The sequence below is a fragment of the Thamnophis elegans genome, chromosome 1 (assembly GCF_009769535.1).
Source record: "Thamnophis elegans isolate rThaEle1 chromosome 1, rThaEle1.pri, whole genome shotgun sequence".
NCBI classification, from domain to species: Eukaryota; Metazoa; Chordata; class Lepidosauria; order Squamata; family Colubridae; genus Thamnophis; species Thamnophis elegans.
This window is the reverse complement of record NC_045541.1, coordinates 38,910,579-38,933,029: the sequence shown is the minus strand read 5'-3', so window position 1 is coordinate 38,933,029 and position 22,451 is coordinate 38,910,579. Positions and strand designations below refer to the sequence as shown.

Below are 22,451 nucleotides of genomic sequence, written 5' to 3'. Positions count from 1 at the left end.
GGAGAGTCCAACCCACCCTGGTTTTCTCAATCCAGGGATTCGTGACCGTCGTGTCAACTTGGACTTTCTTTACCTGATTCATCACGCTTCCAGCCTTCATTGTTCCAGACCATCACAAATTCTGGTGCCAAGTAACACCAGGAGGCGTGGCCAAGCAAGAAGATTCCTCTGTCCCAGGGCAACCAGACTGATTTAACCCGTCACTTGAACTCTTCCACGGTGCACAGAAAAGGACCCTTCAGGTAAGCCAATGGTCATTTTCACAGGTGTAGGTATGCTGGTCTTGTTGTATTCTGGTCTTTTCCCATGTAATCTTACACGGGAAAAGACCCAAATACAACAAGACCAGCATTGTGTGTGTGTGTGAAAATATAATTGTGACGTGTATCTGTGTATAATGTTTTCAAATTTAAGCCCTCTTGTCTTTTAAAGCATGAACCTTGCTGTGCTTTTTTTAACAACATTAATATTTGAAGGTTCTCCTTGCTTATGTGATAGTTTTAACTGGCCTAGGCCATGCTAGTTGCCACCATTCTCAGTTGTAGACTTTCATTCAAGGAGCTATATGAAGAATAAATTTGTGCGTGACATTGATCTAGGAGTGAGTGGGATAAATGTATAAAAACTTAAGCTGTATTGATGGTTCTAAATGTGGGAAATCAAAGAGTAAATAAGCTCCACAGTTTTCTAAAGCAGCAAATAAATAGAGTGTGAATATTGCCACAATTACCAATTGGGGTTATGAGTGGCAAGAGTCACTATAAATTCTTGTTTGATTGATTTGTCAATAAAGCATATCTTCACTATAGATCAATTAGTGGGCTGATGTTACTCCAAATGGAGTACTTCTTTATATAGGAGGAATCTAAATTTGCCTATTTGCAAGTAATGCAATAACTATCACTATCTAAACAATTAAGACCACATCATCTTAGACTGTAAGATATAATATGTTTTCTATTTATGATATCAGTGCAATTCAACTTGTGTTGTGTTGGGCTTCTGGGGCAGCATGCATGAACTACAATGGCAAATGAGCCAAAGAACAGATGGGTTCTTACCATTGAGAGGGACCTTTCTTCCCTCTACTCCCATGCCCATCATCCCTGCCCTCTCCCTTCCCCCTTCATTCACTCTTCTTTCCTGCCCTGTCTACGGTCCTGGCACTTCATAGGCCTACTATCTGAGGGGCCTAGGCCTGAGGTGAAAAATGATTCAGGCTGCCGCAGTGAGATGGTTGTGAGCAATCTGCTTAGGCCATGGCACACTCAATCAAAAGCCTCTGAACTAGCCTAATCAGGCTCCCTTTCCCCTCCCATGGCATCATGAACAATTGCCGCCTAGGAAGCCGCACTCACTCTCCTTAACAGGCCCAGACTTTCAGAGTTATGCTGGAACATACCCACACACATACACACATATACTACATACAACATATATAATATATATATAATATATATATATAATATATATATATTAATATATAATATAATATAATATAATATAATATATATAATATAATATAATATATAATATAATATAATATAATATAATATAATAAGTATATATAATTATATAATTAATATAATAATATTAATAAATAATATAATATAATATAATATAATTATAATATAATATAATATATATAATATATATAATATATATATATAATATAATAATATATATAATATATATAAATAATATAATATAATAATATAATATAATATATTATATAATATTAGAATATAATATAATAATAATAATAATATAAGATAATATAGATAGATAGAGAGGTACTGAGCATGTCATCCTTGGCAGGATGAAATATGCAGTTGACATTTGTTACAGTTCCTTGGCATGATGAAGACTATGAAGATACATAATTTCTGACTTTTGAAGTTTTGTTATAATACGGGAGTATAAAATAAACTCTTAAGAGTTTATCTGCAAATGAAGGAATCTGTAAGCCTAAATGAATTAATGTTGGCCTCAGTCTTTAATTTAAACCAATTGTAATATTTACACTTACATTTTTATCATTAAATAGTTGTATCTGTCTATAAGTGATTCTTCATAGGCTTGTAAACAGAACGTGAACGCAAATGAATAATTGTTAAGCTACTTTTCATACTTATGCATCTCGTTTGCTATTTTGTATTCCCTGTTTCAGATTGTTTGAAAAGAACAATTTTTCTAATACTCACAAATTGATACAATATACAGTAACTTTGGAGGTTTTTGTTCAATCTGGAGAAAATAGGGAGGGATAGAATAAATTTAATAGTTTCCTAATAATTCAAGAATGCCAGGATGTGAGGGGCAGACCACAAATTAGTGACAACTTTATTTTTTTTTTCTTCTAAAATATTATAATTATACTATTCTGGGACAAAATGATGCTGCCAAGAAATGTTTTGTTTTTTGCCTGCAATTACCACAGGGTCCAGTGAAAATTAACATGCAAGAATTGTAATCAGAATGCATACTTTTGTTCTCTTCCATGAGCAAAGTAGACATTTCCATTTTTCTTTCAAAACAGAGTTTAGAGAAATGTGTTGTTATTGTCTTCATTGTCATAATATTTATATTTAAATATAACAGAAAGTGATCTTTACTCAGATAATATTTACAATTTAACTGCAGAAAACTAAGGATGAGAACATAATGGTACATTAGAACAGTGGCCTCCAACGTTTTGGACACCAGGGACTGGTTCTGTGGAGACAGAATTTTTTCGTGGACCAGAGGGGTGTGATTTGTGTGCTGCCTACATCCCATGGATGGGGCTTTGCTTCTTTGCGTGACCTGGTTTCTAGCATGTTGCGCCCAATTGCCGGTCCATGGAACAGGGGGTTGGAGATTAGAATATATGTATCCCAGCTAATATTCTGCATCCTGTTTTGTATATTGGCCAACCTAATAGCAATATGGAAGCCTCAAAGCAAGTGATGAAGGCAAGTTTTTTTAAATTGAGTTTTTTTATTTTTCCATTTTCATAATATATAATCACATGTATACTATTACATACCCAACATCATATTGTATTATTAATGTTTACATCAATTCACCTTACCACCAGCTCCCAAAAACAATTATTGGCTCTTCTGCTCACTATACACCATATTTGTACCTTATCTATCATTTTCTTCTCTCTCTCCTCCTCCCCTCCCTACCTCCTTTCTTCCCTCTGTCATCCTTCTCTTCTCTACCTCCCCTTCCTCTCTCCTTCGCCTCTCTCCCCTTTTTACTCCTCCTTTCTCTCCTTCCCTTCCCCCCCTCCGTCCTCTCTCCTATCACTCTCTTCTTCCCTTACCTCTCTCCTCTACTTCACACTCTTGGGATGAAGGCAAGTTTGATGGCATTATTTTCCATGGCTTTTGTGGAGAATAGGAAGTGTACATGCGTTTTAGTTTAGTGAAAACATGGCTTGAATTCACGTATCGCTTTCCTTGATAATTAAATATTATAATGCATCTTTCATTGATATATCTTCTTGTTTTTATAAATGAGGGGTCCTTGGTGTTCTCTGAGCTTGGTTGTTTTGTTACAGATGTTTCATTACCCAAACTAGGCACATCATCAGTGCTAGTCCTAGCATATGTTGAATTTCTAGAATGAAATATTTATATAGAGACAAATATTCACCATGTATAGACTCGTGGCGTGTCAATGTAACTGTATTGCTATTTATTCAACCAAGAAGATATAATATTGGGCTGAAATTCAGATTATCTATGGAATCGATGCTCTCTGCTGCTTGGTTGTTGTCAATGATGTAGAGCGGGAGGTGCTACCATCGACTATCGCCAATCCTGATTGGTCCATAGACTGAGAGAAATTGTTGCAGCCACGCCTCTGCTCCTCTTGCCCAGTTCCTCTCAGTCTACGTCCAAAATAGAGTGACTTTTTTCTTAGCTTGTGTGAGTCTACTTCCTAGAATATTAGAATTAACAATTGGCTAATTGGCTTCTTTCTTCATTTAAAATTCCTTCTAAATTGAAATTGCTTAGTGGCTGCCGTGCGAAGGAGGCGGCGGGCATTGCAGCCGCCTCGCAAAGGTGCCGGATCGCCGGCTGGTTCAGATCCGGCAAACCTTCTCTTTTCTGCTGAGAGAGTGAGGTAAGCGGAGACTGGCTTAATTAACTGAATGGCTCGCGTGGCAGGGATCCTGCTTAGAGTTTTCTCTCTCCTTCCCTTACACCGAGTCATTGCAGCACCTCTCCACCTCATCGCAGCACTTTATGAGCAATTTGAGGAGCCGTTTCTGACTTCTCAACCTGCCATCGGCCAACAATTGTTGCTGCCTTACTAGCAACCCCGGAGGATTAAGCGGTTTCCCGACTGGCTAAATTAGCACGGGGAACCTCTCCTTTGATTAATGGGTGGCCATTTTCAAACTGATTTAGGTCCAGTGGCCATTTTATTACACCACGAGGCTCCGTTTTCAGTCAGGAATTAATTAACTCTTACACTGACTGCTTTATTCCTGGCAGCACTAACTCTTAAGTGATAATAGTAAAAAAGGGAAGGAGAGTCCCACAGAGTGGTTCTGCACCACAAGGGTACCTAATCAGCCTCGCGGTAATGGTGACCAGCGCTGAGGGACCCCAGGTGGTCCAAGGAACTGAACAACCGTCCCTCAGTTTGGCACTTAAAGCCAAGACACTAAATTCACAGCTGACCAATGTCCTTCCAGGGCCCTGGAGAAATGCGTAGCCAGGACTGAACGCCTGCTTCAGATTCAGGAACAATGTAATTCCAGGTCCCCCTCTAGGGTTTTCAGCCCAGGGTCCTCACAGGCTCCTTTTCCCGTAAGGGGTGGTGGTGGTGGAAGTTGTAGGATGGATGTCTTCCCTTCCCCTTCAGTCTCCCCAACAGCTATAAGGGGGTGATGGGGGACCCCCTGGAAAGCTCCTCACGCAATTTTCTGGTTCCGCATCCTACATTAGCACCCCAAGCCAAACTCCCATTAGGGGAGGATCTGGAGGAGGATTATGAGGAGCTGCAGGGTCTGCCACCCAACATTCAAGGGTTGATCGCTTCAGCGATCTCTCATGGCATTTCTGCTGGCATGAAGCATCAGTCCAAACAGCAGCAACAGCCAACTAGACCTAAAGTTCCTGCTTCAGCCCGGCCACAGGCAATGCCTCAGGCTTCCTCGGCAGAGGCTATTCCATTAGAAGAGTGGGAAGGGCCAGGATCTCCCTCCTTAGCCAGCGAGGGCTCTGTCACAGGAGAGGAACCCACAAAGGCTTTAGTAATGTCAGATGACGAGGATTCGGGGAATGCAGATACCCCGGCATTTGCTAGTCTGTTTCAGCTCCAACAGTTGCAGGAGCGTATTCCCCCTGAGGACGCCCGTACTTTGAAGGACCTCAGTAAAATATTGCGGCAACCTAATATTCTGCGGATGCCCACACTTGACTCGGTTAAATTTGCTTCCCGTGCACTATCTGCCTCTGTAGCATCCAGGCGCCTCCTGTGGCTGAAGAACTGGCAGGTTGATAACAAATCAAAGTTCCACGTTACATCTGCACCGTATGCGGGCGGAAAAGCTCTTTGGCGAGTCCTTGGACCCGATTTTGGTCGAAAACCAAGGACAAGAAGAAGGTACTTCCATCTACGGCCCAACGCAGGTATCTCAGGTTCACCCGAGAGAGTCTACATTATCAATATAGAGCCTTACCTTTTGGTCTGGCCTCCGTACGTAGATCATTTACCAAGGTATTAGCTGCAGTATACCTTTGGTCCAAACCAATTCGGCTACAATTTTATCTAGATGATGTTCTTGTTCAGGCCTATTCTTACTAACACACTGTTGCAGACCTCCAATCTACCATACACACCCTCCAGCAGCTGGGGTTTTCGGTCAACTTGCTAAGAGTCACTTCACCCCATCCATAAGGTTATTACACTTAGGAGCAGTAATTGACTCCAGGGAAGGGGTGATTTTCTGTCGCAAGAACGTAGATCTAAATTACAACAGCTGATAAGATACGTGACTGGTGGGTGGTACTGGTTTTAGATCTTTCCCGCTTGTTAGGTACTATGATATCTTGCATAGGAATAGTCCCTTGGGCACGTTTCCATGCTATGACCTTAACATGGGCCCTAATTCCGTATCAAAGAGAAATGATGAGCAACTCACCTTTGGCCATTCCAGTATCTCCATAGGTCCGCCTGTCGCTCAGATGGTGGCTCTCCGCAGCGCTCAACCAGGGGTCACAGTTCAGAGAGGTATCGAGGGTAACTGTGACTATGGATGCAAGTCTCTACAACTGGGGGAGCGGGGTTAATGAGCTCAAAGATGGTGCAGGGACGGTGGTCATCCACAGATCTGCATCACATCATAAACTATCTGGAGCTCAAAGTGGCTCATCTAGCCTTATGACACTTTCAAAGAGATTTGTAGCACAAGCATGTGTTACTTCCCACCGACAACATAGCCACAAAGGCTCATGTAAACAAACAGGATGGGACTCATTCCAAAGCTCTGTGAACAGAGGCACACAAACTGATCTCTTGGGCGGAGACACATGTGATCTTGATCACTGCGGACCATATTTCTGGGACAGCCAACCACCAGGCGGATTGGCTCAGCCAATCCACAGTGGACCATGGGGAGTGGCAGCTTCATCCGGACATTTTCCAACGCATATGTCGCAGGTTCGGGAAGCCTATAGTCGATCTATTTGCGACACCGGCGAATGCACAATTGCCGAGATTTGTGACCAGATTTCAGATGCGAGGTGCTGAGGTCACAGATGCTCTGAGATGCCGGTGGCCATGGGGCCTTCTATATGCTTTCTCACCCCTTCCTCTCCTTCCGGGGACCATCAGGAGGGTAATGTCAGAGAAAGCGGAGATAATCTTGTTAGCACCAGATTGGCCCAGGAGACTGTGGTATGCAGATCTCATCCAACTGTCGGTGTCCCCTCCTTGGAGGATTCCCAGGGAGGAGATTTGTCTGTGCCGGGGGTAATGTTACATCCGGTGCCCCAATGACTCAAATTAACCACCTGGCACTTGAAAGGAACATGCTAGGCAGGGCCAAGGTTTCCGATAAGGTCATTTCCATACTGGAGGCTTCCAGGCGGCCGTCTACCACTAGAATTTGCAATGCCACGTGGGCAGCATTTGTCAAGTGGTGTACAGAGGCATCCATTTCTGCAGAGGCCGCCTCAGTGCCCCAAGTGTTAGAATTTTTACAGGACGGTTTTGGACAGGGGTTTGGCTCACAATACCTTGTGACGTCAGACAGCTGCTCTTTCTACTATTCTACCAGGGGAAGGCCAGGTTTCCTTGTCTCACCTCCCATTAGTGAGGAGGTTTTTGAAAGGAGCACCTCTGGTTATATACAGGTTTCCTATGTGGGATTTACCCTTAGTTCTGCAGGCTATGACAGATTCTTCCTTTGAGCCTAAATGCACAGTTACTCTAGAGCTCCTGACTCTGAAGGTTACATTTTTAATTGCCATTACATTGGCTAGACACATTTCGGAGCTTGGGGCCCTTTCTTCTCGCAACGATTTGTGCATTTTCCATCAGGATAGGGTAACCTTAAAGTTAGTTCCAGTTTTCTGCCCAAAGTTAATTCTCCATTTCACAGGGCACAGGAGATTATATTGCCCAATTTTTGCCCAACTCCCACTCACGCTAGGGAACGTCTCTGGCATAGGCTAGCTGTCCGGAGGGCCTTGAGGATTTACCTCAAGCTCATGGCTTCGTTCCACAGGTCAGAGGCACTTCTGATGTCATTCCAGCCATCCACGAAGGGAGCTAGGGTTTCCTCAAATACAATAGGTAGATAGTTGAGGAAAGTTATTTCTTTGGCTTATGAGGCGAAAGGCGGGGTTCCTTCTCAGGATATTACCACACAGTGCGGGATACCACCCGCAGTGCGGCTATCACGGCGGCATGGGTGACTAGGGCACCTTTTGAGGATATCTGTAGGACTGCTTCCTGGGCATCCCCTACTTCTTTTATTAGACACTGCTGCCAGGACACTTATGCATCTGCTGAAGCATCCTTTGGATGTAGAGTGTTGGTGGCTCCTATGGCCGCTACAGATTCATAATTTGCTTCCCTCCCTAGGGACGGCAGCTTGGGTACGTTCCGATGGTAGCACCTCCCACTCTACTTAGTGTAGTGACACAGGAAGGAGGTACCCTTGTTGTGATATTTTTCTGCAGATTTTCTCTTTACAACCTCGAGGAACTGGGCAAGAGGAGCAGAGGCGTTGTTATAACAATTTATCTCAGTCTATGGACCAATCAGGATTGATGATAGTCTATGGTAGCACCTCCCGCTCTCATCATTAGAATCAATGTTCAAGTAAGTACCAATGATCGTTTTCTTGCAGATGTTTCATTACCCCAACTAGTTAACATCATCAGTGCTAGCCTGTACTGAAACATCTGCAAGAAAACAGCCAAGCTCAGAGAGCACCAAGGGTCCCTCATTTCAACCCTGAACTACGAATATTCTTTATTGTTCTTATAACATATTATGCAGATTAATACCCAAGAAAAAGTGAAGTAGTGGTGATGAAATCATGACCTTTGCCATGTGTCTGTTGGACTTGGAACTCAGGAATCTATAAGGTCCTTCATCTTAGGATTTGTTCTGACCATTCTCTCAAGGAATTACCTTTCTTTTGGGAAAAAAGAAATAATCTGGTCAAAGGATAATAAGATGTAATCAGGGTACAAAATCATTGTATTTCTGATTGGTTTCAACTTGTTTTTCAGCTTTATCTTAGGAATAGATCATTTCATCTATTATCAAAATTATTTCTTGTAAGTTCTTGTGGCATGAAATTATTTTTGGAGACACCATTTCTAACTTTCAGACTACTACTAAAGATTTATTGATTTATGATTGAATTATATTTGAATCAATAGAGTACCTTTAGATTCAAAATGTTGAGTAATGTGTAGTTTATATCTTACCTTTAAATAACTGGAAATTGAGATATAATTATTGGCTGGAAAGTTTTAAGTTTTAAAAATTTATGCAAAACAAATCTATCTTTGAATACTAACCGCGGTGCATAAGTGGAAGTTGCTTCTGTTACAGAGGAACACTGAAATTTTGCCAATACCTTTAACCTGATCTAATCGTAGGTCCAACAGAAGCAGTTGGATCTGGGGTGTCAAACTTGCAGCCCGGGGCCAGATGTGTCAGGCATTGACCAGGGCCACCCCCAGTTTAGCGAAGGGGGGGAAAGTGATACATCATGTGATAACGCGAGTTTGATACCCCTGAGTTAAATGGTTAGCTTCTTTAGATATCGAATTATAACATCCATCACATTACAATTCTATGGTTCCATATTATGGTGATTTTATTATGGTTTCCTCTAATTAATTTAATATTTTATTTCCTATATTTTATTGTCCACATCTCTTTTATATATATAGGTAGTCTTAATGACCACAATTGAGCCCAAAATTTGTATTGCTAAATGAATTTTGCCCCATTTTACGACTTTTCTCACCATAGTTGTTAAGTGAATCACTGCAATTGTTAAATTAGAAACATAGTTGTTAAGTGAATCTGGTTTCCCTATTGATATTGCTTGTTGGAAGGTCGCAAAAAGGGATCACATGACCCTGGGACACTACAATGGTCATAAATGTGAGTCAATTCCCAAGTGTTTCTATTTTGATCATGTAATCATGGGGATGCTACTATGTTCATAAGTGTGAAAAACAGTCATGTCACTTCTTTCAGTGACATGAACGGTCCCTAAGTGAACTGTTGTAAGTTGAGGACTGCTTCTATATGCTGATGGTTTATTTAAACTGAATTTGTATATCAGTTATGATTGCATGACCTCTGTAGATCCTATACTCTAAATTTAAAAAATAAAATAAAAACCTACAAGCTTTCATCTTCTATTCCATGTTGTTGTAAATGCTCACCTGTTTTCCTGAAGTGGCTTTGGAGTATCAGGTGGAAAAGCTGCAGTGGTAGGAAAGCAGAACTTGAAAGAAATCAAATACAGTATATATGGGGAAAATGATTAGTACAACGGCTCTGTTAATTGCAACTTTGTAAATTCATTAATGTGACACAAATCCATTTGCTTCTGAAGTATGTCAAACTATCCCTGACTGTCCTTTTCTAAGGGTGGTAAGCCATTTTCCCAAAATAAATCCTCTGAACCAGAAACAATTCAAGTTGTACCACTTCCTGGGTTAAATCCCCAAGAATGGCTGGCATGGTCCCAATAAGATTAGTTACATCCTGGAGAAACTCAGATATTATGCCACAGAGCAATGATTTTTGTACATCCCTAAAAGTTTTAAAGTTATGTAAGTAACGTGCCATCTTGTCTGAGCATAGTTTAGAATTTATGCTATATATTATATTTTGGAAAAGATACTACTACTGTAATTTTACATTTGCATTCAAGGAAAAATCATGCTCATTATTTATTATAGTGAAGAAATCATCAAAACTGTATGTTATGGTTTTACATTAATTTGTATCTTTTTTTAGGTTATCATGAGTACCACATATGATTGGATTAAACTAATAAATGCTGAAGATGATCCCTTTTGTAGACAAGACTTTTAAGATCTGGGATTTCATATAATGAAGGTAAGGAAAATTACTTTCATGCAAATAACCAGTTATTAAAATTAGACTTGTATGATTATAATTGAATCAATATGAAATCGAATAACAGTGGACTTAAAGAAGCATGTCCATGTAATTGTAATTTTTAATAAGCTGCCTATGACTGGACAATTTGATTGATAGTGGTTATTCATACAGTTATTCCTTACCTTAATCTCACTTACATGTATGACTTATAGTGTAAAGAAGGTGAATTTCCTGCTGTTCTCTTTCTGTAAACTATAAAATTAGAAGGTTGAATTGTTGGTATTAATATTACAAAATTCTGAGTGAAAGTGGATTATTATATGGTTGAATCCTGCCTAGAGTATCAGTGATCAAGCTGCATTTGTTGATTTCTTTCAACCTGAGTAAATATTATAATCCAGTTAACATTTCTAGTTTTCTATTGAATCATTTATATTAAATAAACGTTCTTAAAAACTAATTGCAGAATTAGGATCAGGAATACATTTAAGATTTGGATTATACACAATAATATTGTAAAAAGCAACCTAAAATGTAGAATGTGGGTTTTTTACTGGTTTAAGTAGCAATGCTCAATAATATTTCTTGAGTAATCTGCTTTGTAAAAGATATTTTATATATCTCTAAAAATAAAATGCATTGTAAGTTCTAAAATAAGTAGCTGACATTAAGAGAATTTTAATGCTTATTGTTTATTCTCACAGTGCAGTTTCACAAGGCTAACATAACTACTCTGCATATTTTACAAGTCTGTTACAGAATTGCAGAATTTTATTTTATGAGGATCTCATCATTTTCACTTAGGTCATTAATAAATGTATGATTCACAAATATCCTTACAGTTAGCGGAATACATTTGACACCTTTATTGACTTGATATTTTTTTTTAAAATCTCTTCTTTCTTTAAGGTATTAAGACAGTTAAAACTATAAATAATTTCATAAAATTAAATATTTTTTAAAAAACTACATAAAACTCAAATTGCAATCCAGTTTATGCTTCATGATTGACTTTCATATCTCAGACAGTTTTTATCATGTGATATCCATGTCTATCCTTATTTTTATACAGGAAAAACAATAGTAAGCAATAGAGATGAAAAACAGGTACTGCATAACTAAATTCAAAAGAAAAACTACTTAGATTTCCAAACATGAAATTAAAATGCAGTAGGAAAAATGTAGTTCTCATTCAAGTTCAGAGGGATCCAGATTAGGAAGACACAAACTGATACGAGAAATGCTGATGAAAAAGATGTAACAAATAAGTGGAAAAATACTCAGTTAAGGTATTTAAGAGTTGAGATTTTTATACTTCATATAAAATCTCTTACATTTCACCACCAAAATAAGTAATAAATCAACCCCACAAAAAAATGACTTGCCCTTTAAGAAGTTCCAAAACGGAAGTTGTTGGATAAATACTTTTATTATACAAAATCATAAAAATTAAAGCTCAGTGTCTGCTAAAACTCATTAGATAATAATCAAAGGCAATATAGGGAAAAGAGATTGTGCTGAACCATAGAACCATAGAGTCACATTCTGGTTCATGTATTACTCTAAAGTAATATTCTTCCAAGTCAGTAGGAGAAGGCAGGAAACTGTGTCTTAAAACTAATAAATCAGATATTGATATATAGTGGCTTCCCAGAATGTGTTTCTGGCATCAACTGGAATATACTTCGCATTGGAAATTGATCAAATAAATATTGATGCAGTGTGGCCAAACTAATTTAAAAATGCTGATTTTAATAAAGATTGAACAATAATGTACTCAAAATAATTTGCTGGAAACTCTTGCAATGAATTTATTTTTATGTCATAAAATCATCAGTTTTAGAAACTTAACATATCACTGTTTTGGTAAACCACAATAAATAATGTTCAGAGTATCCCAGAAGCAAAAGAGAAATGTGGTTAGAACGAGAGAGATTGACCAAATGAGCTCCCAGCAATTTGTCCCAGCTCCTGTCCACCTAGCAGTTTGAAAGCATGCAAATGCAAGTAGATAAATAGGCATCATTTAGGTGGGACAATACCGAGGATGTGAAAAGAGGCTCCTCAAACTTTCCCAGGGCAATCGTGATGTCACTGGCTAATCCCTTCAACCTGGAAGCGCTATAATAGGTGCTTCTAACATGAATGTAGTAACACCATAATATGGAGGTAGCATGTTTTTAGGATATGGAAAAATAAAATGCATGATAAGATCGTTTTGTAGAGCAGAATGGGTTTCCATCATAACTTTCTCTCAATCATACAGAACATGAGGTAAAATAAAGGTGGGAAGAACAAGGATACACAAAGTAAATGCCTGGGCTTCTGTAGTTATGGATTATTATCTGACACCTGATTCTTATGTAGCATGCAATGTGTTCTGTGGTCCATTCTTTTGATGCTATTTCCCTTCAATACCTTGTTTGTTCCCTGAATGTTTTTATGATAGTTCTCTTAGGTGATTGTGAGTTCAGCGCATTACTATTGTGAGTAAGTTGTGTTTGAGTCTTGTTGTATTATAATTCTAAAGATGAAGGTGTTTGGTAAAAGGATAGTCTTGTTAGGTGTGGAAATCAGACTGGAGTGACCGCATTTTCTTTAAGTGGTATGGAAGAGTAAAGTGCTGCTAAAATGTGAAGAACAAAAGCCAAAAGGAAATAACTTTGATTATAACAGTTGATTAGCAAAGGGCTAATTTCTAAAAATAAGTTGCTAGAAAACTACAAATCTTATTAAAGGGATTTAGAAAGCAGGATATCAGGATATTTTTAATATTTTTTAAAAAACAAAGCTATTTCTAAGGTGCTCATATTAAAAAGAGTAATGAGTAACTGCACATTTAATTTCTGAACTTGGTTTCTTCACAGGTGTGTTTGCAGATATTTAAAAAAAACACAAAATAAAAGCAGCAGCAATTACAGGTCTATAAATTGTAAAACGTGACTTTTCTAACATCTCCTATTTCCCCTATACCTGTGGGAGAAAAATGTCTTTGCTCACATGCTAAACACAATAGATATTATGTTGCATCCTTTTTATTGAACAATAATTGTGTTTTGATCGAATGTCACCACCATAGTTCTTTACAAACAACACATCTCCACATTAAATTCTGCCTAGTCAGGAAAATTATTTGATGGCTTATTTTATTCCTCCATTCTATTTCTCTGTAAGCAAAGACATAATAAATTTGAAGAAGGTTCCACTGTTTCTAAAATGCTGCTACTGTGATTCATCCCTATATAAGTGCAGCTGTCTATGTGTAGTTTCATTGAAAGACTCAATGCAAATTAGGTGAATGTGGATTTGAGCAACTTGTGCCAAGCAAACAGGATATATATTCCCTGTAATTTATCAGCCACCTTATGTACTTGAGGAAAGTGAACAGAGCTCTGTTGAATACTATGTTTAACCCATAAACACAGTTTCATATGCTTGTGTAGAGATCCTTCATTCATTTTTAATTAAGTTTAAAATTTAAGCATCCATTGCGGATGTATAAAGAACATTTCACCACTGTCTGTTTGGGATTTTTTTTTCCTGAATCAAATAAAAGTGACATTGTCAGTGAAATTCTGGTTTTTTAATTTCTTCAGACTTGCTCAGGAACTGTAGTTTTTTTTTTAATATCATAATTTTCTTGTGGTTTGTCAATGTTTGTGTTTATGAAGGTATGTTTGCCTTCTTTCATTTTAAACAGTCAACATGTTAACAGTTCGTTATTTTAGTGATCTTCGTAACTAATTTTGAATTCTCAACTTTATGATGGTATCAGAATGAATTCATACTTCCTATACTGGCCTTAGTCCCAAATAAGATTATTTGGGAATATTATGTCATATATTTCTTTCTCTTTTTTTCAAGGTAGCAAATATACATACAGCTAAATATCTGTTGCTTTTACATTAAGAGTACAGTTAAACTGAACTGATGGTACTCTTTATTGTACCTGACATAATGTACATGCTCTATATTTAAGATCTGTATACTATATAAGTGAATTGTTCAACTGATATTGCAATATGTGGCTAATGCCTCATATTGTTCTTTCTCTTTGGTTTTAGTCTCTATGACAGATCTGCAGACCAAGATTTAATTAAAACATGCAAATTCTGTAGTGGTCATTATGCAAATCTGATTTTTATAGATTCCTTTGATAGTGAGCCCATCCATGGGGGACGGGGATGAGAAAATGTACAGTGCAAATTCCACTACTCATATACTTACATGCAATGTTGCAACTCCAATATTAAAGAACAGAGAAAGGACATTATGACAACTTGAAGCATCTTTCATCAACTTAACATCATAGCTAGTTTGCCATGAAGACCTGTCCTTTACTATCATAAAGTAGCATATTATACTATGCAGTATAATATAATATAATGGATTTACAACTGTAATTGAACCCTGCTATTATGGTCACAAGTCATGATAGTCATAAAGCAGGTCAACATGTGACCGGACCTGATTTTATGGCCTTACAGCAGATGTTAAGCAAACTTATTTTTCCCTATGGAATATTTTTTGCTGGAAACTGGAAGTAGTAGTGGTTTCTGGCAAAAATGCCATAAATCATGATCATATGACTATAGGGCACAGCAAACATCTATAACTGGAGGCCAGTTGCCAAGGGGTCTATGACAACTCACTATGGCCAACTTGCAGGACAACTTGCTACAGGGCAGCTCTCTGCAGAACAAGAGTTACACTAATATCAGAGAAATAGTGAAATAGAATCATTAAAGAAAGAATGCAAAAGGAGGGACAGAATGAAATGTGAATGGCAAAAATGAAAATACTTATTTACTTTAAATAATTAAATGGAATTGTTAAATTGTCCCACAGTGAGTTGTCCAGCAGCAACCTGGCCATTGAGAGTTGGCTGCAGTAAGTTAGCTATGGAGAGTTGACTATGGCAAGTTGGCCGTGACAAGTTGTCCCATTCGGTCGCCAAGTGCCCAAAATTTGGTAATGTGACTGCAGTGGGGGCTGGATACAAAATTTTGGAATTTGGTGATAAGGACCTTTTGGGGTGTCTGTTGTATCTTCAAAGGGTTGCTAAGTGACCAGTTGTAAGTCGCGGACTACCTGTAATGCAAATGCTTACAGTTTATTTTATAGATCATTTGAATGATCTATAAAAGTTTTCATCTCAGATCTGAAAACTAAAATAGGACATATTTCAAAACAGTTAATATTCTTATATTGAAAAAAATACAAAGTTCACATCTAATTAACCAGCTCCTTTATTATTTTCAATCTAGAAAAAAGAGAACACATTTAACATTTGGTAATTGTGATTAAGGTTATTCTGTTAAAAAAGCTGAATATGTTCTTTAATTTGAAACATGATTACCATTTAAGGTCTAAGACTGCAAGCTATAAAACACAAAAGGAACAATAAATGAAAAATAAATGAACTAATCATCACTCCTTGCTTTAAAAAATTAATTAATGTTGCTAAAGAGCTTATCTCTTCTTGTTATCAAAAATTATTTCACATCTCTGCGATAACTATTTTGAAACAGTACTATTTCTCACTTGAGACGTTTTATTTTGTAGAATGGAAAAATTTCGGATGAGATCTGACAAGCTGAAGACAAACATAAAAAAATCTATCTTACAATAATTTTGTGTGTGTGCCTTCATTTCATTGTTAACCCTTAGTGGTTGGTTGGATTGATCCCTGCAGTTTCCTTGGCAAGATTTTGGAAGTGGTTTGCCATTATCTCCTTCCTAGTGCTGAGAGAATGTGACAGATCCAAGGTTACCTAGCTGGCTCTTTGCCTAAAGGAGAACTCACAGTCCCCAGTTTTATCTCAGCGTCTTAAACACTACACAAAGCTGGCTGTTGTCCACAGTAAAATTACCTCAACCTTGCTGCATTTTTTAGATACCCGGAAGTAAACAAATACAGAAGATGAGCTGCAATATTCTTAATAGCTATAGTATTGTGGCTGTCAACAAGAAGCAACACTTTCTGATGTGTGTTAAAATATTACAGCTTTCCCAGCCTAGAACCTTTGAGACAGATTTTTAGTATATCTCGTGTCATTTCTAAATAGCGTAATATGAATTGTAACCCAATTAAGGAAGGCAAGAATCATCAATACTTGAAACTGCCTAATCCTGGCTGCTGAGGAAGGTATGGCAAACTAAAGATGGCTCTGTGAAATCAGAACTGGTGATCAGGGCAAAGACCAAGGAACTAGTAAGTAAACTGTTTCCTTGGAACCCCTCCAGATAAGGAGAGGATGGCAAATTATCCACAGCCCATCCACAGCAGTCCTCCATAAATTGACGATTAGGAGACTACCTCAGATACTCCAAGTTCACAAACCTCTCTAATCACTTTTGGAAATTTTGCATTAAGTACATTAACTATGTAGAGACTTTCAGAATGGTAGGCTTGATCTTAAAAAAGGTTATAAACATATGAAGGATCCAGATAAAATTATAGTATTTAAGCTTTTGTGAAAAAAATGGAATTAGTTATAAAGAACAAATAGCTTTTTATAACCAATAGATCCTGTTTTGCTTTTTATAAGACCTAGCAAAACTAAGCAATTTCATGATTCAAAAACTGGAGAGAGTAAAGGAAACTAAAGATGTTAGGTAGAGGAAAAATACAGGCTTGTAGAATTATACAAAACGTTGTTGTTAGTTGCGAAGTCGTGTCCAACCTATCGCGACCCCATGGAAAAAATTCCTCCAGGCATTCCTGTCCTCTACCATCATCTGGAGTCCATTTAAGCTCACTCCGATTGCTTCAGTGACTCCATCCAGCCACCTCATTCTCTGTCATCCCCTTCTTCTTTTGCCCTCAATCTTTCCCAGCATTAGGCTCTTCCCCAGTGGGCCCTTCCTTCTCATTAGGTGGCCAAAGTATTTGAGTTTCATCTTCAGGATCTGGCTTTCTAAAGAGCAAGCATGGTTGATCATCTCTAGGACTGACTGGTTTGATTGCTTTGCAGTCCAAGGTACTTGCAGGAGTCTTCTCCAGCACTATAGTTCAAAGGCCTCAATTCTTTGGCGCTCAGCTTTTCTTATGGTCCAACTTTCACAGTCATACATTGCAACTGGGAAAACTATAGGCTTGCTATACACACTTTTGTCGGCAGGGAGATGTCTCTGCTTTTTAGTATGCTGTTTAGATTTGCCATAGCTTTCCTCCCCAGGAGCAAGAGTCTTTTAATTTCTTGGCTGCAGTCCCCATCTGCGGTGATCTTGGAGCTCAGGAAAATAAAATCTGCCACTACCTGCATTTCTTCCCCATCTATTTGCCAGGAAATACAAAACATTATAATCATAAAAATACTGAATGTGGCTTTTGAAGAATGGAATCAGAAAATAGTAGCCACAATATCAACAGTATCAGAATAATGTCTGCTTCATGGATAGATTATGTCCAAAAAAAAGTATTGAAAAAATAATAGGTGTAGAACAAATTGAAGAATGTTTACCTGGAGCTACAAAAGAAATTTGGGTTTTAAAATTAAAAAGAAAAATATAAATGACAACCCAAGAGGGAGATCTGGATAATTTTTTCCTGTTGAATTTACAAAGGAGGATTGTTAACGTCTTGAAGAACTCTGTACAAGGGACATAGAAGAAATGAAGAGAAATCAAGTTGTATGATAATATTTCAATGAACTAAAAAATAAAATGGTTAAAAGTAAAAAGAAACAATAAAGGAGCCGTGGTGGTGCAGGGGTTAAAACGCAGTATTGCAGGCAAACTCTGCCCACTGCTAGCAGTTCAATCCTGACTGGCTCAAGGTTGATTCAGCCTTCCGAAGTCGGTAAAATGAGGACCCAGATCATTGGGGCAATATCCTGACTCTGTAAACCGCATAGAGAGGGCTGTAAAAGCACTATGGAGCAGTATCTAGGTAAGCACTAATGCTATTGCTGTAAAGCTGGTTTATTTAATCAAGATTAAAACAAGATGTGTTGGTATTTGTGGCAACTGTTTACGGACTTTCTGCTGATACCAAGAGTGAAAAGATGATGCTTTATGGTTTCTTTATAGATAAAGAGATGGGATATAGGAAAAAGAGATAAATGTCTGTTATATTACAGGGGGTGAAGAGTTGCTAAATTTGTTCATACTTATGATGAAGGTTGGGAGTCACTTCTTTATAAATTTCCTCTTGATTACAATCTTGTTTTTTTCTTCTCTCTTTTTATTTTGCTTTGTTACTCTTTATTTCCTTTTTACATTTAGATTGTATTAGATTTTACTATTATAATCAACACCTTAAGAAAACTGGGTGTGCACCAAGCCCTTTATTCTAAAAAGAACCAAAAACGGTTTTTAACAAGATTGATTAGTTGTTTAGTTGCTGTTTGTTGAGAAATGGTGCAGGACTAAGGCCACAAACCAAGTTTGTAAATCCAGCCCATCTAACTCTTTGCCTTTGTGAAAGATTCAATTTTCTTGTTCTTTGAAGGTTTGAATGATGAAATTTATTTGTATTTGCATATTTAAGAATGCCACTTGTGCATCTTTTACTTTGATTTGGACACAAGGTGTTTTTCTTTTCTTCTAAGGTAGTATTTGAAAATCATGTTACAAAGTACAGGAAGAAAAATAGTAACATTCACCAGGGGTGCTTATCTTCCTGTGGAAGCAAGCTGTTATATTTTTGCTTTGGGTCAGACTTCAGAGTAGAGTTGGAAAGAACATAAGAATTCCATTAATATGGACTTGTATATTACACCTTTTGTAGTTTAGATTACATGGATAATAATATTTTAAAAACTGACTATAGTGGTAATTTGGCTTGTCTGCCTCCTTCCACCCCCCCACCTCCCCAATCCATGTTATGCCCATAAAATAGGTTGGAACATTTTTGTTTTTAAACTTACAATGCTTTCTCATTGCATCCAAATTTGAGATTTTTGTTTATGAAACTAAATGTCAAAAATATTATGCTTGCTATCTTTCCATCACACAAGATGGAAAAGGGGGAAATAGAGAATTATGGTTCACCAAGATGTGTTCACTGTAACAAAATACAAAACTTTTCATGAAAGGAAGTGTATACATTCAGGGAACTGTTGCTATAGCAAATCTGGTGTGTGTGTGTGTGTGTAAACGAGTCCAGAAAAATACTCCCAAGCAAAAAGTCAAATTATTACAAAGAGCGAGATAGTTTCTATCTGTGTAAAATAAATTGGTATTTAAGTAAAGATGGAATCTCATGAGTGGATGAACAAGAAAGCAAAAATAGAGCAGGTGTACTAAACAGTCATCATTTTTAAAGAAGCCTACAGTGAATAGCAACATGAATATTTAAGATTTATTTTTTTTAACTTTACAATTGCTCACTGTTGCAAAAATTCAATCTTGACTTTGGATATGGAATCAGTGGGTAAACACAATTTATAATGCTTTGGTATATTTTGGTACAGCAGTAGCTCTGTATAGGGTCTGGTTGTACATGCTAACTCCATCTCTATGCCCTCATCTCTACTAGTCCTAACCTCTTTGTACTAAAATTCTATAGTAAATTGAAAGATCTGAAAGGAACTCCTTTGTTCATTCATCTAAGCATGCTTGAACCCAGTGTCACACTCTGTTTTTGCAATCTTGATGTCTGATCTGAAAAGAAATATACATAAGTACTAAGTATAAACAGAAAGTATTTTGGGGATAGTGAAAAATTTGTAATAATAATCAGGAAACAGCATGTGACTAGTGGTATGTTACTGGTGGAGAAATATTTTACAACTATATAGTTGGGCATTGCTAGATAGATAAGAATTTTAAAAAGTCAAAAATATTTTTAATAATAATAATAAGTATGAGTATATTTTGATTAATAATGCTTATCATTGATTAATAATACTTCCTTTTTAGTAAATATGAAAAAGAAATGAAAACCATGTAAGAAATAAGGCAAATAATGCCAAAAGAAGGGTGCCGTCATTTACCACAGTAAAATGCTGCTGAAATCTTTATTTTTTATGTTGTAATGTTTTTGTTGTAAATATAAGTTGCAAAAAGTTGTTGAGAGTCAGGTGGTTTAATATATTATTGCTATTATAGTTAGTCACTCAGTCAACCAGACATTTAGATTAGACATGGCATTTTCATCCATCTATCAAATTCTTCCCAAGAACTAAAATAGGCAGACATTGTTTGATGGTGTTATTATGGTTGTCCGCATAGTCAGCCAGATCTATTATTATATATAAAACAATGGGAAATTACAGCTGCCAGATCTTTAGCTGATGCTGGCCTTCATACCCAATGAGTTCTTCCCAAGAACCTAGGAAGTTGTAATATATCAGTAGTGTATATGCAGATCCAAGAAGTGTGATAATTATAGGCTTCATTCTCATAGCTTCTGAATGGTTTGCCCACTGTTCATTCCAATTCAATTTCTGTTCGTGATTTTACCCACTGGTAGTCCTCAATTTATGACCATAATGGGGCCCATTATGGTCATAAAACTGGTCACTCATGTGACCAACCCAATTTTTAACCTTTATTTGTGGCATCATGAAATGACTGACATAATTATTAAGCAAACACTGCAGTTATAAATCAACTCCATTGCTCGCTATGCCAGTAAATGCCAGTTTTCAACAATTGTAAAAAGAAATCACATGACCATGAGACATTGAAAATGGCTGTAAATGCGGGCCAGTTGCCAAGTGCCCAACATCACTGCATTCCATTTCTAATTTTCCATAAAGCATCAGATCATGCGTATGAAGCAAATGTGAGATTTTATTAGCATGTTTTGCTGTTTGACATCAAAGATTTTTTGTTTTCACCAAAATCACTGCAATTATTTTCACTGAATAGGTTTATTGAATGCTTTTTTGTTTTATTTTTTTGCCTGTGGGTTGTTGAAAGGCAAGGCAAGCATGAGGCCATCCCATGCTCTTCTCTGACTTTAAAGATGATAAAATATTCAAGTTCAGTTCATGAGCTGGTTACTGGGACATAACCCTGGTATAGAGATTTCAGGTAGAGTTCTGCTATAATTTATCCAACCCCAACAATTAACTAATGGATAGGAATAGGCAGAATTGGGGGGGGGGGAGGTTTAAAGAAAACATCAGTTTAAGGTCCTTGCCTTGCCACAAGAGATCTAATTCTAGTCTCCCCTTGAATTCCATTGATCCTTATCTAGTGCCAATTTAGTGCTGATCATCAGTTGACTGGATTCTTCTGTATGAGCTTGAATAAAACTATGCTGCAACCTTACGAGGGTTCCTGATCCTTTGTGCCTGGCAGATATATAGGGATTGCATCCAAGGCACCTATTACTGTCGGTGCTACCTTTGCGATCTTTTCCCACTGTCATCTATTTCTGTTTTCAGGTCTTGGTGTTTTGTTACCTTCTCCAGTTCTTTCTTTTCTCTTCGGCTGTCTCCAATACTGCCAAGTCCACTGTCCAGGCTTTTTGGTCTTTCTTACTGACAATTGCTAAGTCTGAGGTGTTATGTAACAGGTGCCTGTAAAATCCCAGAGCACTTTAGCTTCTTCATTTTCAATGACTTTCTCTATTTTATGGTCCTACCACTTCTTGCTTGCAGGCAGATGGTACTTCTTGCCTATCTTCCAAAGCACCATTGTTGCTGTGTCATGCCATTGTCTGTAGTCGGTCAGTCTGTGCCATATTATTGCAGCAGCTAGCCAGGTGGTCCACTGTTTCTTTGCAGAGGCAGCCCTTGCTGTCTTCTCAATTCTGGCTTTGTATGCATTTGTTCTTAAGGCTTGGTCTTGTGCAGCCAGAATTAGCCCTTCTGTCTCTTTCTTCAGTGTTCCTGTTTTTAGGCATTGCCAGGCCTTGTTATTATGTGTTTTGCTTGCTT

At 37.6% G+C, this 22,451-nt stretch overlaps 1 protein-coding gene across 2 annotated transcripts in view; it reads left to right on the top strand.

Annotated features, from left to right (window-relative positions):
• Nucleotides 1–22,451, top strand: part of MBD5 (methyl-CpG binding domain protein 5) — a 153,813-nt gene that overhangs the window by 53,766 nt on the left and 77,596 nt on the right. For both annotated transcript variants that reach the window (XM_032211578.1, XM_032211569.1), the window contains exon 2: nt 10,507–10,608. The gene's annotated coding sequence lies outside the window, so the exon portion shown is untranslated. The remainder of the gene's footprint in view (nt 1–10,506; nt 10,609–22,451) is intronic.